We start from the raw sequence: 22027 nt of genomic DNA on the forward strand, positions 1-22027 counted from the left end.
GTATCAAGCATCCCCAAGCTTAATTCCTGCTCGTCCTCGAGTAGGTAAATGATAAAAAGATAATTTTTGATGCGGAGTGCTACTAGGCATAATTTCAATGTAATTCTTCTTAATTGTGGTATGAATATTCAGATCCGAGAGATTCAAGATAAAAGTTTATATTGACATAAAAACAATAATACTTCAAGCATACTAACTAAGCAATTATGTCCTCTCAAAATAACATGGCCAAAGAAAGTTCATCCCTACAAAATCATATAGTTTAGTCATGCTCCATTTTCGTCACACAAGAATGCTCTCATCATGCACAACCCCGATGACAAGCCAAGCAATTGTTTCATACTTTAGTAATCTCAAACCTATAAACTTTCACGCAATATATGAGCGCGAGCCATGGACATAGCACTATGGGTGGAATAGAATATGATGATGGGGGTTATGGGGAGAACAGAAAAAAGGAGAAAGTCTCACATCAACGAGGCTAATCAATGAGCTATGGAGATGACCATCGATTGATGTTATTGCAAGGAGTAGGGATTGCCATGCAATGGATGCACTAGAGCTAAAAATGTATGAAAGCTCAACAAAAGAAACTAAGTGGGTGTGCATCCAACTTGCTTGCTCACAAAGACCTAGGGCACTTGAGGAGGCCCATTGTTGGAATATACAAGCCAAGTTCTATAATTAAAAATTCCCACTAGTATATGAAAGTGACAAAACAAGATACTCTCTATCATGAAGATTATGGTGCTACTTTGAAGCACAAGTGTGGCAAAGGATAGTAGCATTGTCCCTTCTCTCTTTTTCTCTCATTTTTTTGGGCCTTCTCTTTTTTATGGCCTTTCTCTCTTTCTTTTTTATTCCTCACTTGGGACAATGCTCTAGAAAATGATGATCATCACACTTTTATTTATTTACAACTCAATGATTACAACTCGATACTAGAACAAAGTATGACTCTATATGAATGCCTCCGGCGGTGTACCGGGATATGCAATGAACAAGAGTGATATGTATGAAAGAATTATGAACGGTGGCTTTGCCACAAATACTATGTCAACTACATGATCATGCTAAGCAATATGACAATGATGGATGTGTCATGGTAAACGGAATGGTGGAAAGTTGCATGGCAATATATCTCGGAATGGCTATGGAAATGCCATAATAGGTAGGTATGGTGGCTGTTTTGAGGAAGATATAAGGAGGTTTATGTGTGAAAGAGCGTATCATATCACGGGGTTTGGATGCACTGGCGAAGTTTGCACCGACTCTCAATGTCAGAAAGGGCAATGCACGGTACCGAAGAGGCTAGCAATGATGGAAGGGTGAGAGTGCGTATAATCCATGGACTCAACATTAGTCATAAAGAACTCACATACTTATTGCAAAAATCTACAAGTCATCAAAAACCCAGCATTATGCGCATGCTCCTAGGGGGGTAGATTGGTAGGAAAAGACCATCGCTCGTCCCCGACCGCCACTCATAAGGAGGACAATCAAAGAACACCTCATGTTTCAAATTTGTTACATAACGTTTGCCATACGTGCATGCTACGGGACTTGCAAACTTCAACACAAGCATTTCTCAAATTCACAACTACTCAACTAGCACGACTTTGATATTATTACCTCCATATCTCAAAACAATCATCAAGCATCAAACTTCTCTTAGTATTCAACACACTCATAAGAAAGTTTTTACTAATCTTGAATACCTAGCATATTAGGATTATTTAAGCAAATTACCATGCTATTTAAGACTCTCAAAATAATCTAAGTGAAGCATGAGAGATCAATAGTTTCTATAAAACAAATCCACCACCGTGCTCTAAAAGATATAAGTGAAGTACTAGAGCAAAACTATATAACTCAAAAGATATAAGTGAAGCACATAGAGTATTCTAATAATTTCCAAATCATGAATGGCTCTCTCAAAAGGTGTGTACAGCAAGGATGATTGTGGTGAACTAAAAATCAAAGACTCAAATCATACAAGACGCTCCAAGCAAAACACATATCATGTGGTGAATAAAAATATAGCTCCAAGTAAAGTTACCGATGGAAGTAGACGAAAGAGGGGATGCCTTCCGGGGCATCCCCAAGCTTTGGCTTTTTGGTGTCCTTAGATTATCTTGGGGTGCCATAGGCATCCCCAAGCTTAGGCTCTTGCCACTCCTTGTTCCATAATCCATCAAAATCTTTCAGCCAAAACTTGAAAACTTCACAACACAAAACTCAACAGAAATCTCGTGAGCTCCGTTAGCGGAAGAAAACAAAAGACCACTTCAAGGTACTGTAATAAACTCATTCTTTATTTATATTGGTGTTCGACCTACTGTATTCCAACTTCTCTATGGTTTATAAACTATTTTACCAGCCATAGATTCATCAAAATAAGCAAACAACACACGAAAAACAAAATCTGTCAAAAACAGAACAGTCTGTAGTAATCTGTAACTAACGCAAACTTCTGGAACTCCAAAAAATCAGCCAAAATAGGAAGACCTAGGAAATTTGTTTATTGATCAACAGCAATTGGAATCACTATTTTATCACGTTCTGGTGATTTTTAACAATTATTTTCGTGAACAGAAAGTTTCTGGAAATTTCTGCAAGATCAAATAACTATCATCCAAGAAGATCCTATAGGTTTAACTTGGCACAAACAGTAATTAAAACATAAAAACACATCTAACCAGAGTCTATATCAAAGATTTATTCCTAAACAGAAGCAAAAGCAAAAAACAAAAATAAAATTGGGTTGCCTCCCAACAAGCGTTATCGTTTAACGCCCCTAGCTAGGCATAAAAGCAAGGATAGATCAAGGTATTGCCATCTTTGGTAGGCAGTCCATAAGTGGCTCTCATGATAGATTCATATGGCAATTTTATTTTCTTCCTAGGGAAGTGTTCCATGCCTTCCTTTAATGGAAATTGGAATCTAATATTCCCTTCCTTCATATCAATAATTGCACCAACTGTTCTAAGGAAAGGTCTACCAAGAATAATAGGACATGAAGGATTGCAATCTATATCAAGAAGGATAAAATCTACGGGCACATAATTCCTATTTGCAACAATAAGAACATCATTAATTCTTCCCATAGGTTTCTTAATAGTGGAATCTGCAAGGTGCAAGTTTAGAGAGCAATCATCAAAATCACGGAAATCTAGCAAATCGCACAAAGTTTTGGGAATAGTGGAAACACTAGCACCCAAATCACATTAATCATAGAACTCATGATCCTTAATCTCAATTTTAATAGTTGGTTCCCACTCATCATAAAGTTTTCTAGGGATAGAAACTTCCAACTCAAGCTTTTCTTCATAAGATTGCACCAAGGCATCAACGATATGTTTAGTAAACGCTTTATTTTGACTATAAGCATGAGGAGAATTTAGCACGGATTGCAACAAGGAAATACAATCAATCAAAGAGCAATTTTCATAATTAAATTCCTTGAAATCCAAAATAGTGGGTTTAGCAACATCTAGGGTTTTGATTTCTTCAATCCCATTCTTATCAATTTTAGCATCAAGATCTAAAAACTCCAAATTTTTGGAACGCCTTCTAGGTAAAGGTGGATCATATTCAGTCCCATCATTATCAAGATTCATATTGCAAAACAAATATTTAATAAAGGACACATCAATAACTTTTAGATCTTCATCTTTATTTTCATAAAAATTTGAAGAACACGCTTTCATAAAGCAATCTTTCTTAGCACGCATCCTAGCAGTTCTTTCTTTGCACTCATCAATGGAAATTCTCATGGCTTTGAGAGACTCATTGATATATTGCTTAGGAGGAATAGATCTAAGCTTTAAAGAATCAACATCAAGAGAAATTCTATCAACGTTCCTAGCCAATTCATCAACTTTAAGCAATTTCTCTTCAAGCAAAGCATTGAAATTCTTTTGCGAATTCATAAACTCTTTAACACTAGTCTCAAATTCAGAGGGCATCTTATTAAAATTTCCATAAGAATTGTTGTAGGAATTACCATACTTATTAGAGGAATTACTAGGATAAGGCCTAGGATTAAAGTTTCCTCTATACGCGTTGTTACCAAAATTATTCCTACCAACAAAATTCACATCCATAGATTCATTATTATTCTCAATCAAAGTAGACAAAGGCATATCATTAGGATCAGAAGAAACACTCTTACTAGCAAATAATTTCATAAGTTCATCCATCTTTCCACTCAAAACATTAATTTCTTCTATCGCATGCACTTTTTTATTAGTAGATCTTTCAGTGTGCCATTGAGAATAGTTAACCATAATATTATCTAGGAGTTTAGTAGCTTCTCCTAGAGTGATTTCCATAAAAGTGCCTCCCGCGGCCGAATCTAAAAGATTTCTAGAAGCAAAATTCAATCCGGCATAAAAATTTTGTATAATCATCCACAAATTCAAACCATGAGTAGGGCAATTACGTATCATTAATTTCATCATCTCCCAAGCTTGTGCAACATGTTCATGATCAAGTTGCTTAAAATTCATAATATCGTTTCTAAGAAAGATGATCTTAGCGGGAGGAAAATACTTTGAGATAAAAGCATCTTTGCACTTGTTTCAAGAATCAATACTATTTTTAGGCAAAGATGAAAACCAAGCTTTAGCATGATATCTAAGCGAAAAAGGAAATAGCTTCAATTTAACAAAATCATTATCAACATCTTTCTTCTTTTGCATATCACACAAATCAATGAAGCTATTTAGATGAGTAGCGTCATCTTCACTAGGAAGGCCGGCGAATTGATCTTTCATGACAAGATTCAACAAAGCAGCATTGATTTCACAAGATTCAGTATTGGTAAGAGGAGCAATCGGAGTGCTAAGGAAATCATTATTGTTGGTATTGGTAAAGTCACATAATTTGGTACTATCTTGAGCCATCCTGACAAGCAATCCAACACACGAGCAAACAAAAAGCAAGCGACAAAAAGAGGAGAACGAAAAAGTGAGGGCGAATAAAACGGCGAGGGTAAAGTGGGGGAGAGGAAAACGAGAGGCAAATGGCAAATAATGTAATGCGGGAGATAAGGGATTGTGATGGGTACTTGGTATGTTGACTTTTGCGTAGACTCCCCGGCAACGGTGCTAGAAATCTTCTTGCTACCTCTTGAGCACAGTGTTGGTTTTTCCTTGAAGAGGAAAGGGTGATGCAGCAAAGTAGCATAAGTGTTTCCCTCAGTTTTTGAGAACCAAGGTATCAATCCAGTCGGAGGCTATGCGCGAGTCCCTCATACCTGCACAAAACAAATAACTCCTCGCAACCAACGCGATAAGGGGTTGTCAATCCCTTCACGGTCACTTACGAGAGTGAGATCTTATAGATATGATAGGATAATATTTTTGATATTTTTGTGATAAAGATGCAAAGTAAAATAAAAGCAAAGTAAATAACTAAGTGTTGGAAGATTAATATGATGAAGATAGACCCGGGGGCCATAGGTTTCACTAGTGGCTTCTCTCAAGAGCATAAGTATTTTACGGTGGGTGAACGAATTACTGTTGAGCAATTGACTGAATTGAGCATAGTTATGAGAATATCTAGGTATGATCATGTATATAGGCATCATGTCCGAGACAAGTAGACCGACTCCTGCCTGCATCTACTACTATTACTCCACTCATCGACCGCTATCCAGCATGCATCTAGAGTATTAAGTTCATGAAAACAGAGTAACGCCTTAAGCCATGATGTAGAGGGATAAGTTCATGCAATATGATAAAAAAAACCATCTTGTTATCCTCGATGGCAAAATACAATACGTGCCTTGCTGCCCCTACTGTCACTGGGAAAGGACACCGCAAGATTGAACCCAAAGCTAAGCACTTCTCCTATTGCAAGAAAGATCAATCTAGTAGGCCAAACCAAACTGATAATTCGAAGAGACTTGCAAAGATAACCAATCATACATAAAAGAATTCAGAGAAGATTCAAATATTGTTCATAGATAATCTTGATCATAAACCCACAATTCATCGGTCTCAACAAACACACCGCAAAAAGAAGATTACATCGGATAGATCTCCACGAGAGAGGGGGAGAACATTGTATTGAGATCCAAAAAGAGAGAAGAAGCCATCTAGCTACTAACTATGGACCCGAAGGTCTGAGGTAAACTACTCACACTTCATCGCAGAGGCTATGGTGTTGATGTAGAAGCCCTCCGTGATGGATGCCCCCTCCGGCGGAGCTCCGGAACAGGCCCCAAGATGGGATCTCGTGGGTACAGAAGGTTGCGGCGGTGGAATTAGGTTTTTGGCTCCGTATCTGATCGTTTGGGGTACATAGGTATATATAGGAGGAAGAAGTACGTCGGTGGAGCAACATGGGGCCCATGAGGGTGGAGGGCGTGCCCTGGGGGGTGGGCGCGCCCCCTACCTCATGGCCTCCTGGAAGCTTCTCTTACGTAGGGTCCAAGTCTCCTAGATCTTGTTCGTTCCAAAAATCACGTTCCCGAAGGTTTCATTCCGTTTGGACTCCGTTTGATACAATATTGTCCAAAACAGTAGATAATATAGCATGGAGCAATCAAAAATTATAGATATGTTGGAGACGTATCAGCGGGCGACAACGGCGTGCGATGCGGCTGGCAAGCGGGGTAGGCAGGCGAGCGAGCGGGCGGCAAGTGGGTTGGCAAAGTGATCGAGCGAGCGGCAGCAGCAAGCTAGCAAGAAGCAACGCGGGCTTGGCGACTGGCGTGTGGAGCGACGCGGGCAGCAGCGGGTCGGAGCAGCGATTTGGTGGCTAGCGGCAGCAGTGAAGCGACGCGGGGCTTGACGGCTGGCGGGTGGAGCAACGCGGGTGATGCAGCGAGGCGGGGCGAGCGAGCAGACTAGTAGGCAGAGACGAACGGGCTAGCTAGCGATCAGGAGACGAAGCTTGGCAGGGACGTACTAGCTAGCTAGCGATCAGCCAAGGGACATACTAGCTAGCTAGCGGGACGTGGTGTGGAGACGCAGCGGCGCGGCTGGGAGGAAGGCAGCGCGGCTTGCTAGCGGTGGCAGCGGCAGCGCGGGAGATGTGCGACGGCGGCGGCAGCAGCGGAAGGTTAGGGTTGAAACGTAAAAACTGATACCATGTAGAATATGTGAATTTCACGTTGTATTCCTCAGGTGCAAGCGCACATATATATGATGTACAGGAGTAGGCCACGACCTCAACTATACAAGGCAACTAGGAGGTGGGCCCAATACACAAATATGCACAACACATATACTCAACATCCTTCCCACACGACCCAGAAATCGACGGGGATAGGCCCTCCTGGGACAGAGGATGGGGCCGTGTGCGATCGGGCGAGGCATCGAAACCCAATCATTTCCGTAGGTATGTACATCCCACACGGTGAATCCCAGAAAACATTTCCGTAGGTATGTATATCCCACACGGTGAATCCCAGAAAAACATTTCCATAGGTATGTATATCACACACGGTCAATCCAAGGAATACGTTTCCGTTCTTATGTACATCCCACACAGTCAATCCAGGGAAAACGTTTCTGTCTGTATGTACATCCCACACACTTTTATGTGTAGGCTCATTTGTAAAAGGTGTAACTATCACACATGCTTTGCCTTGGTTAACTGTTTTCTTTTATCAACTACATCACACACGATTTGATGAAGAAAACTGTGTGGCATTGAGCTATCCATCACAAGCGCTTTTACTGCTAGAACCGTTTGCAAAGTTCCATGACACAATTAGCAGGTTTATTAGTTTACAATTAATAATTCTAGTATTACGCAAATTCACATTTCATATCGAACAGCTGTTTGCCAATTTCATATCAGACACATAAATATATTATAACATCACAGTATGATTGCTACATGAAAACAGCACGGCACAACATATAGCTAGTTCAACTTCATAAGAACAATATTATAACAATATATTCATTTCCCTAATCGAGATCATCGAGGCTCGTCTTATCCACCTCTGCTTTCAGTTCAGTAAGAACATGTTTTGCACGGGCCAACTGGGAAAGTGCCTCCTCCTTCGCCAACATCATCTTAGCAAAGTCTGATTTAAAAAATCTGAGCTCATTCTCCACCTTCAACTTTTTATCCTGCATCTTCAAATATTCTTCAGCGTTGACAACAGTTTCTCTAAGCATGCGTCTGTTCTCTTCCTCATACATGCTCTAGAGCTTCGCTAGGCACATCTTCAAAGACTGTGGCCACTCTTGATCAACCCACTCCAAGTAAGAACACTTCCATTGAAAGTGCAACTATCCCTGGGTGGTTTTGGTAATCATTACCAACATATAGCTCATTCAGCTAATGCTATTTCAAGATAAATATTTCAGGAAAGCTCAATGATTGGCATGGCATGGATTAGGAATGCGGACCCCTCAAAATGCTAAGGACATATATTGGCTCAAGCTCAAGACTCTACAATTTACTTTTAGTGATCCAAGATCACATTGAGTCCATAGGAAAAGCCAATACTATTAAAAGGGGATGAGGTGTTGCTTAATGGCTTTCTTGCTCAAAATGCTTAGTGATATGCTCCAAAACCCTCCACCACTTTCTCATATCCACATATGTCCCAAACCAAAAAGTCAAACTCGGCCCCGCCGAAATATTCTACCCGGCGCCACCGAGTTCACTTGACATAGCCACTGCTACAAACCCTAGTCACTTCGGTCTCACTGATAGGGATTTCGGTCTCACCGAGATGGGATTGCAAACTCTCTGTTTCCCTTCGTAACGTTTCGGTCCAACCGAGATGAGCGATCGGTCCCACAGAGTTCGCAATGCAAACTCTCTGTTTCCCTTTTGTAACGTTTCGGTCTCACCGAAATGAGCGATTCGGTCCCATCGAGTTTGCCTGACCAACTCTCTGGTTAGCTTATTACCAAAATCGGTCCCACCGAGTTTGTGTAATCGGTCTCACAGAGATTATGTTATGCCCTAACCCAAATGAAATTGGTCCCACCAAGTTGACATGTCGGTCCCACCGAAAAGCCTAACGTTCACATTTTGAACTGAATCGGTCCGACCGAGTTTTCTGATTCGGTCCCACCGAGTTTGGTGAATTGTGTGTAACGGTCAGATTTTGTGTGAAGGCTATATATACCCCTCCACCCACTCTTCATTCGTGAGGAGAGCCATCAGAACATGCCTACACTTCCAGCATACATTTTTTGAGAGAGAACCACCTACTCATGTGTTGAGGTCAAGATATTCCATTCCAACCATATGAATCTTGATCTCTAGCCTTCCCCAAGTTGCTTTCCACTCAGATCATCTTTCCACCAAATCCAAATCTGTGAGAGTTGAGTGTTGGGGAGACTATCATTTGAAGCACAAGAGCAAGGAGTTCATCATCAACACACCATCTATTACCTTTTGGAGAGTGGTGTCTCCTAGATTGGTTAGGTGTCACTTGGGAGCCTCCGTCAAGATTGCGGAGTTGAACCAAGGAGTTTGTGCGAGCAAGGAGATCGCCTACTTCGTGAAGATCTACCCTAGTGAGGCAGTCCTTCGTGGGCGATCGCCATGGTGGGATAGACAAGGTTGCTTCTTCGTGGACCCTTCGTGGGTGGAGCCCTCCGTGGACTCGCGCAACTGTTACCCTTCGTGGATGGAAGTCTCCATCAACGTGGATGTATGATAGCACCACCTATCGGATTCTGCCCCGAAGAATTCAACAAAATCAGCCGTCTTGAGAATGCAAAGGAAATTTTGGATACTTTGATTGATATGCACGAAGGTAACGACTCCATCAAGGAATCCAAATTGGATGTGCTTCAAAGTCAACTTGACAAGTTCAAAATGAAGGATGGTGAAGGTGTCGCTGAAATGCACTCTAGGCTTGCTCTCATCACAAATGAGATTGCCGGTTTGGGAAGTGAAGAGATGACCGATAGATTCATCATCAAGAAGATCCTAAGAGCCTTGGATGGAAAATATGATACCGTGTGCACATTGATCCAAATGATGCCCAATTACAAAGATCTCAAGCCTACGGAAGACATTGGAAGAATTGTTGCTCATGAGATGTCACTCAAGGATAAGGAAGAGCTTCACAACAAGTCAAGTGGTGCATACAAAGCCTCATGTGATGCTCCCACATCTTCAAGTGAGAAACAAACCTTCAATGAGGAATTGACCCTAATGGTGAAGAATTTCAACAAGTTCTACAAGAGTAGAAGCAAGGAAAGAAGTTCCAAGTCAAGGTCCTACAATGACAAAAGATCTTCGAGTCATGAACGTAATTGCTACAATTGTGGAAGACCTGGACACTACTCCAATGAGGGTACGACCCCCTACAAAAGAAGAGAAGATTCACCCAAGAGGAGAAGTAGAATAGAAGAATCACCATCTAGAGAGAGAAGGAGTAGAGATGACCGTTATGAACGAAGAACATCACGGAGAAGCAAGGATTTGGAAAGGAAGGACAAGTCATCAAGGAGCTACACAAAACAAAGACATCAAGCTCATGTTGGTGAATGGGTATCCGGCTCTGACTCCGACAATCACTCCGAGAGAAGTTATCACTCCGACTCCGAATATACTCAAGATGAAGGTGTTGCCGGTCTAGCACTTGTGTCAACCAACTCCTACGACATACTTGACTCACCAAATGAAGGAATTGGAAGATGCTTCATGGCTAAAGGACCAAAGCTAAACCTTGAGCAAGAAAATACCTTATTGAAGGGAATTATAGAGAATGGTGTTTACAAGAATCTTGCCGGAAGTAAGCAATTTGAGCGAATTGTACGCAAGCAAGGAAGACACCGGAAGAATCAAGGTGTTGGTTTTGAAGGAAAGTTCAATGCCAATGGAGTTGAGTGGGAAGAAGATCAATACCCCAAGACGAAGTTTGTTCCACAACAAGAGAAGTATGATCCTACTTTTTTCCAAGGGACACAAGCTCAAGATGATCTTCCACCACAAGACCACAAGCAAAAAGGGAAGGACAAGCTTCAAGAGGAGATTGATGCATTTGAAGAAGCTCCTAAGGCCCTGGTCAAGTGGGTTCCCAAGACTACATCAAGTTCTACTTCATCAAGTACGACTACAACTCCAAGGATTCCCATCAAGATGATGTGGATCCCGAAGAAAAAGAACTAGAGAGTTCTTGAGGGTGACTCCGCCAACATACTTCACTCATATCATCTTGGCAAGGACAAGTGCAAACAACTTCCACATCTTGCACTAGTTCAAGGAGTCTCAAACCATCTTGTTGGTAAGACAAGGGACAAGGTAACCTAATGCTTTCATGGACATCATCTTATGTGAACTTCACTCTATGTGCTAACCCGTGTAGGTATTGAAAGTGCAGCTCACTCCAATGGATTGCTCCAAATGATCTACATCAACATTAAGCATCCACATCTTCAACATCTACATGAAGTCATCATCGACAAAACCCAAGGTTAGGTCATCCCTCTTAGGGGGGATATCACATCTAGGGGGAGCTTTACTCTAACCAATTGAGCTAAAGCAACTCTAATGGTGTGAACACAACAATGCTTTATGTAAAAGTGGTAACCCCACTTGTGCTTAAACGATGAGTATGACCTATGATCAAATGTTCTCATTTGACTCCTAAGTCAATATACTCATATATAGATGACCTAGTCATCGCCAATTGCTTGATAGATGCTAGAGTGTTTGTGCATGCTTTGTCACATATTTCATTTGCCATTTTATTGTGTGAGCATGCTGATTGCATATTTTACTCATTAGAGGACATCCATTTGTTGCTTTGATTGTTTGGCTTTTTCTCTTTTGCTAAATGGACGGACAAGAATGCCTAAGAACACCCTCTAACTATCTATGCTTTTCTCGTCTCAAACTCTATTCATGCTACATCACAAAGTTTGATCAAGTCAGATTCGAACCACTCTGTGTGAGGAGCACTCGGAGTCCCCGATTCGTCATAGACTTAAACTTTCAAAACCTCTTTATGCATTTCGGTATGACCGAGTCATCCACTTCGGTCGCACCGAGTTCACTAAGTTGATCTAGGTTTTCCATCTTGGTGCAACCGATTTGAACCTTTCGGTCACACCGAGTTGCAGCAACCGCTTGCGATTCTGCATCTCGGTGCCACCGAGTTGTTCCACTCGGTCACACCGACAAGGTCGGGATATATATATATCCATGGGTGAGATTTTGGAAATTTCTTCAAAAGCCCTCTGCCCGCGCGTATCCTGCTCTGCATCCTCGGGTCTCCGGATCGTCTCCTCGCCGCCAGCGACCTCCCGCCGCTGGTTTCCGTCGCCGTCAACGGAATTCTGCTCCGCCGTTGCCGCCGTAGCGAACTCCCGCCGAACTAGGGTATGGGTTCGATACATTGTGCTATTTCCTTACTCTGATTCCTAGCACATTGCTTTGCCATGATCATTGCCACGTATGAAAACAATCTATCCAAAGAAAACATCCCTTAGGTTAGGTTTGATTCGAAAATTTAGGGTTAGGTCTCCGCCGAACTCATCTCGGACCAACCAAGTTGTAGAAATTGGTCTCACCGATTTGGCTTAGGCCATGGCACATGCACTTTTCGGTCTGACCAAAAATTGCAAATCGGTGCGGCCGAGTTCGACTCTCTGTGAAACCCTAGCAATATCGGTGCCACTGAACTGTGACTCGGTCTGACCGAGTTCACTAGTTTAGGTTCCAAAAGTTGCTTTGGTATCACCTAGTTTAACAAATCAGTAGCTCCGAAATGCTTTCTGTGGAGAACTAAAACTAAGTTTTTGACTCATCTGTTTTGCAAAAACTCTGCACTTTGTGATGCTCATCCATTCTACCTCATCTATATCTATTCACAGGGTTTGCTGTCTGTGTGATTGCCAAGATGTCTGACCAAAGTGATAGTCAAAATAGATCTGAAGAGCAAGTGCAATTGAGTAGGGCACTAGTCCCTCAAGCAGCTATGATGAGGGCAGCAGGAGCACACCAAGTAACTTGCCCAAAGCAGCTACCAGATCAAGGAATAAGAAAACCTCAGATTCTGAGGATGAGGATTATGTGGCTACTGAAGAGGAAATGAGCTCTAAGAAGAAGGTGCTAAAGAAAGAATATGGCACAGCTGCTGCAACTAAGCCAGGCTTGAACAAGAAGGCACCTGCCAGAAGGATTCCAATGTCCAAGCCTAGGAAAGTTCCTACAAATGAAACTATGAAGTTCACCATTGAACAACATAGTGATGATGAGGCAGCTGGAGAAGGGCAGAAGAAAAGGAAGAAAGCAAGGACAGCAACTTCAAAGGTGCTTGGATACCCCCTCCATGAGAAAATCAGATGATGATGAAGAAGAAGAGGAAGAGGATGCTGCTCCAGCTCCCAAGTCTCAGAAGCTTATGGGAGATGCAATCAAGTCAGGGGCTGCTCCATCAAAGCCCAAAACTGCTCCCAAAGCAACAGCTCAAGCTCAGAAACCCACTAGCCAAAGTGAAGCACCAGAAACATTCCTACAGAAGAGAAGAACAAGGCCCCAGTGCCTGAAGTTGAAGAAGAGGATGATGAAGCCCTAGTGCTAAGAAAACTGAAACCCAAGATTCCAGACCACAATGATACTCATCCAGTGGCAAAGGACATGCACATCAGGAAAGATGCAGGACTAGATTGTGGAGACAGTCCGATCCCTATGCTGTGAGGAGGAGGACTGCAGTGGACTATAGGTTCCATACCAAAGAACAACAAGACTTCTATGAGACTATTCTGCTTGACAAGAAGCCAATTGTCTGTGATATGAAGTGGGTCGATTGGGAATTCATTGATGAGAATGAAGATCACTTCCCAGGTGTACATGAAAGCTTCAAAGCATGTGGTGTTGACAAGTTTGTTGGACAGAAGCTCACAAAATGCAATGATGAGCTAATCATGCAGTTTTACTGTACTGCTCATTTCTATCCAGATGGGAGGATAGTGTGGATGTTTGAAGGTACAAGGTACCAATTAACTATAGAAGAATGGGCCAAGTTGATCAAACCCCTAGAAGAGCATGAGGATGATTTGGATGTGTATGCCAAGAAGAAGAAAGACCACAACTCTATGGCAAATATGTACAAAGAGATCCCTGATAAAGTTTTGGAGACACACAAGCTTGGATCTGTGCATTATTTGTTGTCCGGTCTGCCTACTATCAACACCATCCTGAGGCATACATTGTTACCCAAATCTGGAGATCACAAGATGATAAGGGGGCATTCCATCAACTTGCTGCAAATCATTGATGTTCCTCAAAAATTCAAGGTCACGAGTCTGATTGTGGAAACAATCAAGAGGACAGCTTCTGACCAGAAGAGATCTTGTGGGTACGCTCCACACATTCAGGTGCTCATCAACTCAAAGATGGGCACAGGTACTTACTTGTTGGATAAGGAGCATTTACCCTTACACCCATATTTTGAATATAATGAAGTTTGTAACGAATGAGAATGAACCTTCATCAGCACAAGCACAAGATAAGAGAGCTAAGGCAAAGGCAGAGAAAGCTGCAAAGATGCCAAGCATTGAGGAGGCATCTGCAGTGTTCCTAAAGAGCAAACAAGATCAATTGGGTTATCTAATTCAAGCTACATTGAGGATTGAGAAGTGCTTGGCCACCCTGACTCAGAATCAGGAGAGCCTGGAGAGGATTATAGAAACAAAGTTTTATGATCTTGATCTGAAGGTCACTGAGATTCAGAGCGTAGTTGAGCAGCTCCAGGAGGAAGCAGAGGAGAAGAGAGGACAAGGTACTACGGATGCTTTTCAGCGAGTGCCAAGAGGTCAGAGGTCAGCTGCAGTGCCTGTGCCAGATACGAGAGCTAGTTCATCTGCACCAGCAGCAACAGCTTCAGTTCCACCTCCAGTAGCCACTCCACCAGCTCCAGCTACATCAACTGATGCCTTCGTTCTTGGAGTTCTCTCTACACCACCTCCCGAAGACCAAGCCTGAGAGACGCATAGCACTATGCATTTTCGAACTTTTTGGTAACTTGTTGCCAAAGGGGGAGAAATGTATAGATCATAGGCTTCGAGAGAGAGTGTTTTGCTTCTTTGTCTCTCTTGCTTTTGGTTGAACTTTTTGTGCGCTTGGTTGATACTCTATGTCTGTGTGAGATACTCGTATGATCATGTGTTTGATCATATGCTACTTTAATGCTTTCTTGGATGATATTATCTCTTATTTTCCATATATGATCATTCACTTTGCTTGGTGATGAGTGCATGTTTCAATTCATATCATTTTGAGCGCTCCACCAAGATGTATGTGACATGGAAGAGTGACCCATGATCCTAATCGATTGTGCATTTGCATTCAAAAGCAAATCTTAAATAGTGCACAAATTTAGGGGGAGCTCTTGCTTATCACATACTTCTCAAAGCGACGATGCATTTCAATCTTATTATCATTTGTCGAAGCTTTGATCTATATGTTGTCATCAATTACCAAAAAGGGGGAGATTGAAAGTGCAACTATCCCTGGGTGGTTTTGGTAATTATTAACAACATATAGCTCATTCAGCTAATGCTATTTCAAGATAAATATTTCAGGAAAGCTCAATGATTGGCATGGCATGGATTAGGAATGCGGACCCCTCAAAATGCTAAGGACATATATTGGCTCAAGTTCAAGACTCTACAATTTACTTTTAGTGATCCAAGATCACATTGAGTCCATAGGAAAAGCCAATACTATTAAAAGGGGATGAGGTGTTGCTTAATGGCTTTCTTGCTCAAAATGCTTAGTGGTATGCTCCAAAACCCTCAACCACTTCCTCATATCCACATATGTCCCAAACCAAAAAGTCAAACTCGGCCCCACCGAAATATTCTACCTGGCGCCACCGAGTTCACTTGATATAGCCACTGCCACAAACCCTAGTCACTTCGGTCTCACCGATAGGGATTTCGGTCTCACCGAGATGGGATTGCAAACTCTCTGTTTCCCTTCATAACTTTTCGGTCCAATCAAGATGAGCGATCAGTCCCACCGAGTTCGCAATGCAAACTCTGTGTTTCCCTTTCGTAACGTTTCGGTCTCACCAAAATGAGCGATTCGGTCCCACCGAGTTTGCCTGACCAACTCTCTGGTTAGCTTATTACCAAAATTGGTCCCACCGAGTTTGTGTAATCGGTCTCATCGAGATTAGGTATGCCCTAACCCTAATGAAATCGGTCCCACCGAGTTGACATGTCGGTCCCACCGAAAAGCCTAACGTTCACATTATGAACTCAATTGGTCTAACTGAGTTTTCTGATTCGGTCCCACTGAGTTTGGTGAATTGTGTGTAACGGTTAGATTTTGTGTGGAGGCTATATATACCCCTCCACCCACTCTTCATTCGTGAGGAGAGCCATCAGAACATGCCTACACTGCCAGCATACATTTTCTGAGATAGAACCACCTACTCATGCATTGAGGTCAAGATATTCCATTCCAACCATATGAATCTTGATCTCTAGCCTTCCCCAAGTTGCTTTCCACTCAAATCATCTTTCCACCAAATCCAAATCTGTGAGAGAGAGTTGAGTGTTGGGGAGACTATCATTTGAAGCACAAGAGCAAGCAGTTCATCATCAACACACCATCTACTACCTTTTGGAGAGTGGTGTCTCCTAGATTGGTTAGGTGTCACTTGGGAGCCTCCGTCAAAATTGTGACAGGTGTACCTGACGCCATTCCAAGATTGTGGAGTGAACCAAGGAGTTTGTACGGGCAAGGAGATCGCCTACTTCGTGAAGATCTACCCTAGTGAGGCAAGTCCTTCATGGGCGATGGCCATGGTGGGATAGACAAGGTTTCTTCTTCATGGTCCCTTCGTGGGTGGAGCCCTCCGTGTTCTCGCACAACCGTTACCCTTCGTGGGTTGAAGTCTCCATCAACGTGGATGTACGATAGCACCACCTATCGGAACCACGGGAAAAAAATCTCCGTGTCTACATTGCGTTTGCTCCCTCCAAACTCCTCCCTTTACCTTCACATGCAATGTTTTACATTCCGCTCCTATACTCTTAGACTTGCATGTGTAGGTTGATTGCTTGACTTGTGCTAAGTTGCTAAAATCTGCCAAGACTTAAAATTGGGAAAAGGCTAAATTTTTATTTGGTCAAGTAGTCTAATCACCCCCCCTCTAGACATACTTTCGATCCTACATCTGTTCATCCTATAATATTTAAAACTAGATCTGTAACAATTGTAGGGGAAATGGGTTTATAGCAACATAGAAAATCACCAATGCTTATTTTGCAAAACTGAAGAAACATGTTAATTATGACATATCTTCTCAAAAAGATCAATGTGCAAATGAATTAATTGCTACTGAGACAACAACCAAATTCTGGAACATCAAAAGCTATAATTAACTACAACAACATTACAAGTTCTTACTCATGTACAATAAATAACAAATTGAACATTTTATGAGGAACATAAATATTACTGCAACAGCATAGCGACAGTGTTTGGATGACAACAAATTGATACTAACAGGTGTGTACATGAACAAATTTAGTAACATAGAACTAATAGCACTAAGGCCGTCCACTTTGTATGCCAAAACTGGGGTAAAGATAATTGTTGCTACATCTCGCACCGGTGCCCTGCACGGGCGAGCCGACACAGCGAAAAGAAACAGGGCGGACTTCGGAGCACGTAGTTGCTCCGATGCCCAGTTCCTTCGTGCCATAAAGATTTAGTATTTTACTGCTTGGCTGCTCGGATGTGTGGACCAAAGTTGGCTGCACAAACTGCTGAACCGGTGACAAATAATTTTCTAATGGCACCGCTAATGACATGGCGACAATTTAAGATACTAGGTACAAACTGTGACATTGTCTTAGGATGCGTTTGGTTGAAGGTGTGGTATGAATGGGTTGGCACCGTGACAGTGTCTGAATCACATCTAACAAATGATTTGTAACAATGAAAGAGGGTCTAACCTTCTCTGCACATGCCAAAAATTTCCTCCCACTGTCCACAGATTCAAACGCAACTAGCTTCATGCATGGAGATTGATGGTGACAACGAGCAGATACATCTTCAGCCACCCCGCTCCATTCGTTGCCACTGATGGTCCTAGGGAGCTACAAGAGGAAGAAATGACTTAAATCGACTGCTGGGTAAAAGTCCTTCATTCCAAGTCATAGCCCGAGAGAGCAAAGAGAGGCATACCCGGGTGGTGAAGGAATCATCGCCGGAGGAGGAACCGTTGGAGAGGTCTTTGAAGAAGACCATGGCGACCCCGGCGGTAGGATGCGAGACGGCGAGAGCGAGGAAGCGGTTATAGCTTTGGAAGGAAGGAAGGAGGAAACAGGGGAAATGTGACTTGTGGTTTGGGAGAAAAGGGGGTGGGGAAGGGGGGAGGGGCGGGGGTAGATATTTTGGCGGTAGGCCAAAAAAATTGGAAATGTGAAGGGAAACTTTGCGCGCGGTGCCGCCGGACCATTCACTTTGAACGATTGTGTGCATCGCAAACGATTCTTCTGCTTTACGCGCATGGGATGAGTTTGATAATTCAAATTTTGAGGGAAATTTCCCCAGGTACGTCATTGCATAATTTAACATCGCTTGCTAATTTGGGCACACAAAAGAGTGTACAGCAGACAGACCACACTTACTGAATCGAGCAATTTTAGTTATTAAACAGAGCCAGTTGACCTAAACATTGCTCTAACAAAAGACCATCATTAAAAACAAAGCCTAAGTACGCATAATTTTCACAAATCCGCCACCGCACTGGCCTATGCATCGCCGGTGTGAGATGAGACATCGATGACTTGTCCTGGCGACATGCCCCCGTTGGTGGACTCCGCGTCCCCCCTGCTGAAGTTGACCGCATCCTCGTCCTCGTCCTCGTCCTCGGCGCCGCCCTCAAGGTTGTAGTACTCGTAGTAGTGGCTGCGCTAGAGCTCATGTTGGTACTCCATCGCTGATTCCTCGACGGACAGACTCTTCTCTACCTCGACCTCGGCCACGCGCAACTCCTCCTCCCGGCGCTCCTCGATCTCCGCCGGCTCCTGCATCTCCAGCTCCCGCTCGGCAACCTCATGAGGAAGCAGGTGCTCCATGGCCACCGCCGCCTTTTCGGATGTGGGTTGCATGCTGGAGTCCAAGATGTCCTGGAATATCTTGGCATGTGCATCCTCGATCTTGGCGTGGATGGCCTTGACCCGGGCCAGGGCGACATCGGCGGGACGGACGGCAGCTCAAGCGCTATCGGTGTTTGCAGCCCCCGTCGCAGCAGCAGCTGCAGCCATCTCGGCTGCTGCGGCTGCCCTGTCGGCTGCCGCAGACACCCTCTCGGCGAAAACGGCTGCGCTCAATGCGGATGCGGCGGCACTCTCGGGTAGGCGGCCGCACTCTCGGCGCAGGCGGCGGCGCGGGGGGGGGGGGACGCCACCGTCGTACGGGCCTTCACGAAGCGGTTCCATGGTGTCATCTTTACAAGAAGGGGGTGCGGGAATGGGGATCAGGATTCATGGATTTGGGGGTTGCCGGCACTGGAGCAGATGAGCCAGCGAAGCTTAAGGAGGGAGACTTAAATAGACCCAGATATTTTCATCGCAAACGGTTCCTAGAAAACAATTGTGTGTGACGTTGTAGATATTTTTTATTAGCTATGAAAGACGAATTTGGAGTAAAGTGGCAACAGATGGTGTTTTAAATGTACGAGAAATTTTGTAGTACTAATACAACTGTCATGTCAAATTTTGGAAAATTTTAGGGGCCATTTGACCTTTTAAGACATTTAAGTGATTTTCTAGCCATTTAATGACTGTAATTGAAATTTGAACTACATGTACATGCAACAGCTAACCATAACGGTTTGAAAACACATATTTTGTGTACTTGTGCGTGATTTATTTCCATGTGCAGTAAATTGGAAGGAATTTTCAAACATATTGGTCTAACGGCTAAGACACAATTAAGCATGGAGTGACATGGCATTTTAATTCCAAAAAATTAAAAAAATATCAGAAAAACATGAGACCTTGGTTGATGTAATTTCATGCCACCAAGATGATGTGGTAAAAAAATTGGCATGTTTGACGAAAGTTTGGACACACACCCATCACAAACCGGAGCAACTCACTAGAAGGCTCGTTGTTCCAAGAGGGAACAATGCATGTTTGATGACGAACGGGAGATAGCTTCCTCTTACAGCCTTCAATTTTGTTCTACATTTAGCGTGCACTACTACAACTGTAATGTGAAAATTTGGAAAATTCTAGGCGTCATTTGACCTTTTAAAGACATTTAAGTGATTTCTAGCCATTTAATGACCGTAATTCAAATTTGAACTACATCTACATGCAACGGCAAACCATAACGGTTTGAAAATCATATTTGTGTACTTGTGTGCGAGTTAATTCCATGTGCAGTAAATTAGAAGGAATTTTCAAACATATTTGTCTCACGACATGGACACATGCATATGTATGCATGGAGAGACAAGGCATTTTAATTCCGAAAAAGTAAAAAATATATCAGGAACACATGAAGCCTTGTTTGATGTAATGTAATGTCATGCCACCAAGATGTGTGGTAAAAAAATTGGCCTGTTTGATGAAAGATTGGACACACACCCCTCACAAACCGGAGCAACTCACTAGAAGGTTCGTGGTTCCGAGAGGGAACAATGCATGTTTGATGACGAATGAGAGATAGCGTCCTCTTACGGCCTTCAAATTTTTTCTACGTTTAACGTGCACTAATACAACTGTCATGTGAAAGTTTGGAAAATTTCAGGGGTCATTTGACCTTTTAAAGGTATTTAAGTGATTTTCTAGCCATTGAATGACCGCAATTCAAATTTGAACTACATCCACATATAACGCCTAACCATAACAGTTTGAAAAATCATATTTTTGTGTACTTGTGTGCGAGTTATAAAATCATCAGATGATGTAAATATCTGGTGTTCAAAAAAGAAAATGTAAAGATCTGGCAAGACAACCGGCCCCCACACGATTGGCACTCTATCTCGCGACTCGAGGTTTGGTGGGTGAGTGGCGGGGATCATTAATGAGACACGGTTCTGTATTGGAAACCGTCAGCTATTATGTTCACACATTGATTTTGCTGCGGGAATCATGTGTAATTCAAACTACAGTACTCGTAAATGCTGGCGACTGGCGTGTGTACTGTCCCCATCGATCTAGATTCCGGCCGCCAATAAATACTACCTTGCTCACTGATACGTCTCCAATGTATCTATAATTTTTTATTGTTCCATGCTATTATATATTCTGTTTTGGATGTTCAATGGGCTTTATTATACACTTTTATATTATTTTTGGGACTAACCTACTAACCAGAGGCCCAGCCCGAATTGCTGTTTTTTTGCCTATTTCAGTGTTTCGAAGGAAAGGAATATCAAACGGAGTCCAAACGGAATAAAACCTTCGAGAACGTGATTTTCCGAACAAACGTGATCCAGAGGACTTGGAGTGGACGTCAAGAAATGAACGAGAAGGCCACGAGGCAGGGGGACGCGCCCTCCACCCTCGTGGGCCCCTCGTAGCTCTCCTGACCGACCTCCTTCGCCTATATATACTCATATACCCTCCAAACATCAGATACGGAGCCAAAACCGTATTTCCACCGCCGCAACCTTTTGTACCCGTGAGATACCATCTTGGGGCCTTTTCCGGCCCTCCGCCGGAGGGGGCATTGATCACGGAGGGCTTCAACACCATAGACTCTCCGATGATGTGTGAGTAGTTTACCTCAGACCTTCGGGTCCATAGTTATTAGCTAGATGGCTTCTTCTCTCTCTTTGGATCTCAATACAAAGTTCTCCTCGAGTCTCTTGGAGATCTATTCGATGTAATCTTATTTTGCGGTGTGTTTGTCGAGATCCGATGAATTGTGGGTTTATGATTAAGATTATCTATGAACAATATTTGAATCTCCTCTGAATTCTTTTATGTATGATTGGTTATCTTTGCAGGTCTCTTCGAATTATCAGTTTGGTTTGGCCTACTAGATTGATCTTTCTTGCAATGGGAGAAGTGCTTAGCTTTGGGTTCAAACTTGCGGTGCTCGATCCCAG

This window comes from Triticum aestivum, chromosome 4D (assembly GCF_018294505.1).
Source record: "Triticum aestivum cultivar Chinese Spring chromosome 4D, IWGSC CS RefSeq v2.1, whole genome shotgun sequence".
NCBI classification, from domain to species: domain Eukaryota; kingdom Viridiplantae; phylum Streptophyta; class Magnoliopsida; order Poales; family Poaceae; genus Triticum; species Triticum aestivum.